Source organism: Clytia hemisphaerica, unplaced genomic scaffold (genome assembly GCF_902728285.1).
Source record: "Clytia hemisphaerica strain Z4C2 unplaced genomic scaffold, Clytia hemisphaerica genome assembly, whole genome shotgun sequence".
Classification (NCBI taxonomy): domain Eukaryota; kingdom Metazoa; phylum Cnidaria; class Hydrozoa; order Leptothecata; family Clytiidae; genus Clytia; species Clytia hemisphaerica.
Window position 1 is genome coordinate 156,258 of NW_027104011.1, and position 7,949 is coordinate 164,206.

General features: G+C 35.2%; 1 long non-coding RNA gene across 1 annotated transcript; it reads right to left on the minus strand.

The window, feature by feature from the left end:
• Nucleotides 1–593: 593 nt before the first annotated feature.
• LOC136811368 (uncharacterized) lies at nucleotides 594–2,418 on the minus strand. The gene is made up of 3 exons (XR_010847240.1): nucleotides 2,329–2,418; nucleotides 1,094–1,270; nucleotides 594–669 (listed from the first exon to the last, which is right to left on the minus strand). It is a non-coding gene; the product is annotated as an uncharacterized lncRNA (long non-coding RNA).
• Nucleotides 2,419–7,949: the final 5,531 nt, after the last annotated feature.

Genomic DNA, 7,949 nt, shown 5'->3' on the forward strand with positions numbered 1-7,949 from the left:
CAACACGTGATGGTACAGTATTGTTAATCCCTTGAAGATGGTACAGATTGACTCTTACAATTAAGCATTAAAGAGTACAAGAATACCTTCTATCATTCAGCAACCAATTATTGCAATGAAAATATTACCAAGTTATTATTTTCGAAGTTGAAACGAACTACCACATGAAGCATATAAATATCTTGATTGCATGGCAGCAACATACATTTTTGTTTTGCAGCATCGTTTTTCAAGTGCATTTCAAAATCAGCCAGTAACTGTCCTTACGTCATGACCCTAATAAAACAAATAGAAATTGAATCAGTATTGAAATCCAGGCATACAAAATGGTGTATTATAACTAAAAGAGGTTTGTAAAATTGTTGATAAGTTATTTATAGCTTTCAGTAGACTATAGTGGAAAGACCCTTTAGTAAGACAAATTATTCAGATTGTTTCTATTTCTAAAGAGTTCCAAAAAAGGTTACGACTTTGTGTACTGTAACAAAATTTTAGCGTCTTTTGATGTACAATGGAATAGTATCATCAATAGTCTTGTATTACTGGATTATATTACAAAAAATACTTACCGTGTTGTATTTTGTTCCTGTTCAATGGATAAAATGAATCTATTTTCAATGAAATCCCCAAATCTTCAATGGCTCAATGTCGACACACATTCAATGTATCCTATAAACATGAAAGTTTTATGAAAATTTGACACACTGTAAAGCTTGCCACCTCAGAGTTTAAAAAGTAATTTCTCTGTTCTACACATTTTTTATAAGCAATCAGGCTGCTAAGGCTTGAGGCCTCAAATTTGTCAATTATTTTCCACTATCTCGAAAAGTGACAGCTGTTTTAGATGATCTAACCATGGCAAACTATAGCCCTTTGACCCAATACACATAAATATGGTATAATATTATGGGTATTCAAAGCAATTTTTTCAGAAAATGGACCAGAATGCTAAGTAACCCTAGGCCTGACCAGAAAATTGGAGTTGCTTATTAAATGTGTATTTAATCATGTCATCTTTTTCAGTTCCATAGCAAAAAAAAAAATGCAACATTTTTTTGTTTTTAGACTAAAGAACTATGTCTAAAAGGCCTACCTTCAGCTATGTTATCATTTGATATTCCACGTTGAGTTTAATTTAACATCATTTTTTACTTCAACCATGTTATGACAAAATCTTCATTAATTCTAACAGGGAAGTCAGAATAAGAATTTTCCAAAATAAAATGATCTGACAGCTTGCATTCCAACCAACCAACTGTTATTTTATCTCCTGAAAATGGAAAGACAACTAGTTAAAACAAAAGTGACCAGCTTTGGTCCAGGGGGATAAAGCAGTTAGTACAAGACATCATCCCAGTTGGTACCTGGTGGTGTGTTATGTGAATTTGATTTCCTTACAAAAATCTTAAAATTGGTTTGCGGGTTGTCAGAGAAATTTATTATCTAAAATATTTCCTAAAATGTTGTAATCTCCTATTGAAAGATGAAAAATTCAAAGGTTCTAAAGGGACCAGATATTATTTTATCTGATTATATTCTTTTTATCTGTCACTGTAACGGTCGAAAACCTACTTTCAAGGGTTTGCTTCAAGCCAGCAGGGATGTGCTGTTGGAGTTTGAAAAGTGGACCCTGTGAGATATGAATTTTTGGCAAAATTGGGACTCTCTGTCAGAACGAAAAATTGAAAATTTTTCCCATTTTCACCCTGAAAAGTGGCAAAAATTAATAAAAGTAGATGAAAAATTAAAAGATTTTCTGATTTCCACCCTAAAGATTGTCCAAAATAATCAAAAATCTAAATTTTTGGGAACCTGTCATATACCGTGAGATTGGGCAACTTGCATCAGTGGAGGCTAACATGCATAGCTCTCGAATGATTGACCTGGCTGGTTGGTCATTAAAATACAACATTAAATCAAAACAAAAATGGTAGAGTACTACTACTAGCAGAGCTGCGTAGTTCATTTGTTTTGAAATTTTTCTGATTTAATTGGTCAGCCGTCTGATGGCTATGGAGCCTAAAAATGGGACCCTGTCACCAGCAGCGAAACATACCCAATTTTGCCTAAGTGCCTCCCCTGGGAGGCTAATACCCTGAAGTTTTTCAAAAGTAAATTGTTGTGGAAAATCCACATTGTCCACTGGAGGTTAACAGACTATAACTGGAACTGCCCATAGCTTTGAAAAGCTGTGGTGTAGCCATGTGTATGTATAGTCATACAGACACATACCACACTTCAATCATACTTTTTGTGTCATCAAGACTGGACACAAAAAGTATGATTGAAGTGTGGTTGATGATTAGAAATATATAAAAAGGAGCTCACCTTAGCATCTTTTGATTCCCATTTCATATCTTTAGAATAAAGTTTCCATTTGCACTGCATTTTGGCTTGCTTTGGTTTGCTGTCTTCCTCAACACACAAACACTGCCTTCCACTCCACAACTAGCTGGGAGTATGGTATTTTTGACCCAGTTTGAATTTGTTTACATTTGGTTTGAATTTCGTACCAAGAAAGCCGTTGATAAGGTTAGCCAATCAGGTTCGTGCTCTTCCAATCAAAACAATAATATGACGTGATTTCAACAATTGTTTAACAGCCAATAGAATTCTGCGACCAGATTTGGCATCTACAAAAATAATACCCGGCTACTCCACAACTTCCAGTTTCAAAAAGAAATTTGCCGGCAATCATAAATCATAACATTCGAAAATAATCTAAGTTTTTTTCCGGGGGTTTGCAAAAGTACTTCCAATGATGTGGATATTATATTTACAGTATTTAACCGTAAACTGTGTATGTAATACACTTAGAACTATTTCATTTTACAAGAAATTTAGATATTTTAGTATCTTCTTGTGTTTTAAACGTCAAAAATTATGCTTCAGATAGTCTTTTTGATCCCCGGTATTCATCAGTGCGGACTTTGGTTCGTAAACGTTTTGCCGCGTCCTTCTTTCAGCAACATGGAAAAACCAAGAGAAGTTCATCTTTCGAGAAGTTGAAAGACGTTGAAATACGATTCGAAATACGATGAGCGTCGAAATTTTTGCTTTTTTTATAAGAAGAACCAGAAAATTTTGGCTCAAGCTGGGCTGTCTGGACGGCCTGGACTGTTCTTAATTTTTCGAGGTTTTTAGGCTTAAATGTTCTTACGATTAGTTTTTTCCTTAAGAAATTAAAATGGCTTAAAATCTATTAAAATTAAAACCCATTAAAATCAGCAAACTCGTGTTCTTTTAAAATTGTTCCTATAAAAAAGCGTGTATTTAAAAAATATTAAACATTAAACATTAAACGTAAAAGTGTAAAAGTTCGCCTTTCGAAAAGTTGGAAGACGTCGATATACGAGTTTTAGACATCTTTTTGAAAAATTGAAAGTTTCTATTTCGAAACTTTTGAAAGACAGAGAAGTTCATCTTTCGAAAAGTTGAAAGACGTCGATAAACGACTTTTCAACATCTTTTTGAAAAATTGAAAGTTTCTATTTCGAAACTTTTGAAAGACAGAGAAGTTCATCTTTCGAAAAGTTGAAAGACGTCGATAAACGACTTTTCAACATCTTTTTGAAAAATTGAAAGTTCATATTTCAAAACTTTTGAAATACAGAGAAGTTCGTCTTTCGAAAAATAGAAAGTTGTTGGAAGATGAATTTTCAACAAAATTCAACAAACTTGTAAGTTCGTCTTTCCAAATCTTGGAAAAATAGAGAAGTTCATCTTCCTAAAAGTCGAAAGACATCGAAAGATGAGCTTCCAATATCTTTCAACAAATTTGAAACTTCATCTTTCGAAAATTTTGGAAATTTGTTGAAAGTTGATCTTCTCAACATCTTCCGAAAATGGAAAGACAAGATTTCGCCCAGTGCAACTCATATCAGAGGGGGATGCGTGTAGCCTACTGCTTGTGATGATTTTTCAGAACTTCATGGTTTTGACTTGAAGTAAAAATCGGACTCGGAATCAGAGTTTTGCGCATTGCTATTTTGCATCGATGTTCCAAACATCAGGAAAAATTAACGAGCGAGAAAAACTGGTAACAGACGAACGAGTGGACTGACTCGTCAATTATAGGACCTCCAGATTTGATAAGTACCCTCACTGTCTGATTTAAAAATCTCGTTTTCCCGTCTCTTTTTTCGTCAAATCCCGTAATACCGTACCAAAAAAGGGCCAATCCCGTCACGCCGTTAAAGTACAAACCCCCCATTAAACAAACGCAATGCTCTGCGATCCATGTCTACTTTCGATTTTTCAACATTGTACGCCAAAATTCCACAAGATAAGCTTTCAGATGTGAATTTTCTCGACCTTAGCTTGACCAATAACAACGGTCACATTGATGCTAAACTTAATGATGAGAGACAATTTTCCCTTTTCTATTGTTAACCTTTTATTTACTTCCAGTAATATTCCGTCCCTGATGTTTTACAATTGTGTCGATGCAAAAAACCTTCGTATAGGTAGAATTAGTTCAAGTACTACCAACTTTATTAGTGCTGTTTAAATTTTGATTGATATGGCTAAGAAGCAAGGTGGAAAGCTTATCAAACTTTTAAATGTTTTCTGTCTCATTTCTTCTTTTTTTTCTTCCACAAGTGGATGCTCAGTCTCTGTCTCCATCTTGCCGTGCTTTTTATTTTTGTGACAAAAATAGTGTGACACATATGTCGGTGCCTTTGTCTGTCCTATTTTTGTGTCTAATTTTCTTTGTGTTGTGCCGTTTTGCCTGCTTGTTATTTGTATTTGTAGTCTATGGTCAAGAGATGAATGAATAAATAATGGTATGTTTTTGAAGAAAGAGAGTTCTTGTGTTTTGATCCGAATGAGATTTTTCTAAGTTTCCTTAGCTTAAAAATGGTATTATAAAAATTGTAAAATTGTGTTAGTTTTACTTTTAGTTTGTAGTATAATACATTTAAATAATGCACGTTCCTGAAAGTTGGAAGACAAGGATTCAAAGATTGATCAAATTAGCAATTAAGCTTGAACTGTATTGTGGCCCAATCACTGCCAATTTGAATTGAAGGATTTAAAAATCCGAAGGATGTATATAGTTATTTTATGCCCGATGTCTACATATGGGACACTATCCGTGCCTCTCAAAAATATCAACGTATTTTGTACCCTGATCACTTCTGTGTCTTAACACCGACATCAACATGGATGGATGGACGTGATAATTCCAACTTACCTCGAAATTTAATTGACATCACAGGACCTTCACTTCTTGTTGGCAGGATTTACAACTGCACTTCATTTTCCCATCAAATAAGAACAACAAATGGTAGACTGATACCCCACACTCCAAGATATTTCCAAGACATCACATTTACTCACAAAAACTCACTTAAGCACCAACTCTTGATCAGTTTGTTCGAAGACGTTGCATCTGGTTTGACATTTGACAAAATACACGATTCAGTTGTTTCAAAAACCATTTCTAATTTTTGTAATGCCAAGAACAAATACCTATTTGACTGCACAACACATCAGATCCCAGCTGACCACAATATATTAGATGAAATGAAATCTTTTCTCTTAAGCATGATACCATCTACTTCAGCCGTCGAAGATCTATTCAAAGCTTGGTTTCCTGAAAACGAAAGTATATATGTTGAAGATATGACATCATTAACAGCTTCTGTCTTGAGTGTTGACCACACATTTATGGGGGGTTTTCACTTTTACGGTATGACGGTATTGAGCCTTTTTACCACCGGTAAATCGGTATTACGAGAAAAAAACGACAGGATTACGGTATTTCATTTTCTACCGGTATCGGTAAATTGCCTGTTTTTTTGTCGGTATTTCGATATTTTTATCAATAAAAAACGGTATTTCGGTGTAAAACTATTTACCTTTTAGTTTCTTCATGAGTTTCATGCAGAAAAATTTTCAAAAAAGATAAGTCTATTCTGCTGTTTTAACCAGTAAAATTTTCTTGCTCGCTTCGCTCGCACAATCTTGGATGTCCTATTGACTTATTGTCATGGTGAGGTTATTCTAAATAAGTAAAACTTTACGATATCTAAACAAATATTTTCGTTATTTATCTGCGGGTGCATTTTTTTAATGACATCACTTTTGTGATGCAAATACTGCATCCAACGAATGAGTCTAGATAAAATACAATACACTAATACTGCAGTAACTTAGAGACAGTAAAGGCAGTATTTAATCCTACAATAATTAGTAAAAGTAGGTTATAAAAACATCTTGTGCAGCATTGAACGATTAAAAAATAATTCACATCATGATGCACATTATGCGTTTTCAGGCAATCTAGGCATTCTAAATTTTAAATTTTTTCTTGGGCGAAACTCTTGGAACGCCACACTGGGTATGGCAGGTACGTCGCTTTGCCGTACCATATTTTTGCCAACAAATGGTCAGTGTTAAATAAAATCAAAAATTGTGTGACCCAACAAGGCATACTTGGCTAACAATAGCGTATTAAGGCATTGTCGAAAAATTTTCGTGCTTGCTTCGCTCGCGTTCTTATTTTTCACTTATTTTCTTTCCTCTGATAGGGGGAGGGTTAAACTTTAGAACTTTTGCGTCCTCTAGTAGCACCACAACACCACCTCTACGAAACCTGTGTTGAAGTCTACGGCTTCTCAGACCATGATTGGCCCAAACCTCGATTTTAAATTAATTCTCAATATAAAAGACATCTTACGGGTCTGCGATGAAGAAATTATTGGAGAAAAGGCTTAATTTTGCATTTGCCTCCCGTAACAAGCAAGTAACTTTGGCGCGGTAGACCTAAAATATTGCTTTATGAAAGCTCAGATAGCTGTAAAAGAGGCCTTAAAAAGTCGACGATATCGAGAATAAGGTCACAAAAGTAGAAAAAAACTTTATATATTGGCGAAAATGTTTGGTATAAGAATGGTCAATCTGTTTAAAAGAGACCATAAAAAGGTTAAATTTAGCCCAATAAGGTCACAATCGTTTAACCAAAGATGTAAAAGCAAAATTGGTGCGTGAACATGAAAATTTTTTTTTTCGTGCGTGAATACGTGAATTGGCAAAAATTTGTGCGTGAATACTTGAATTGAGGGTTGACTGGGGGGCCTCATAAAGTACAAGACTTGTTTGTACACCCGGGGGGGGGCAGTGGGTTTGTGGACTGACGGTATGTGCGGGCCAAAAATTGGCTTTTAAAATTGCACCCTTACAGTGCAGCAAAAATCAGTGGAAATCAAACTCTTAGAGTGCTTTTTCCCCTAATTTTCTATCCTTTCGTGCAAAAAATGGTCAAAATTGTAGCATTTTTTGTCAAAATATCTAGATTTTTCAAGAATTTTCTGAAATTTCTACCTTTACAGTGCATCTCTAGTTTTTCCGACCATTACACTGCATTTTTAACATATTGGAAAAGGTACCCTTAGGACCCGCATATACCCGTCGGTCCTTTTGCCCAGCTGCCCCCCCCCGGGTTTGTACAGTTTCTAATTTGTTACTACACAATAGATTTGATAGCTGAAAATTCATTTATCATTATTTTCGAAAAAAAACATAAATATAATATCGGTATAGGCTTCCTTCACCGACGGTATTACGGTATTTGACCCAAAATTGTGTCGGTATGACGGTATTTAAGACCCCTGAAACCCCCCCCCATTTATCACTACCAAATTTCAAAGAACAAAATCTTTTGATTCCCTAGACTTTGGAAATATATATTTCTATGAAAATATAAAATCTGGATTTTCCCTAACCAATCCCTAGCTAGGGAAGGTGCAACAGCTCCCTAGAATGATAGGGAGCCAAGCCATTGAGCTTGTCGACATTGCTTCGGCATATGGATTCCCTCTGTGGGCAAAACCAACGCCGTCAAAGTAAAATGCCATGTCTTCAGTCTAAAAACTAAGCGGTTTCTTAACATTCTCTCTTGCGTAGGCGACACGTGTTACCCTGTCTTTTTTTGCTCAGGAGTC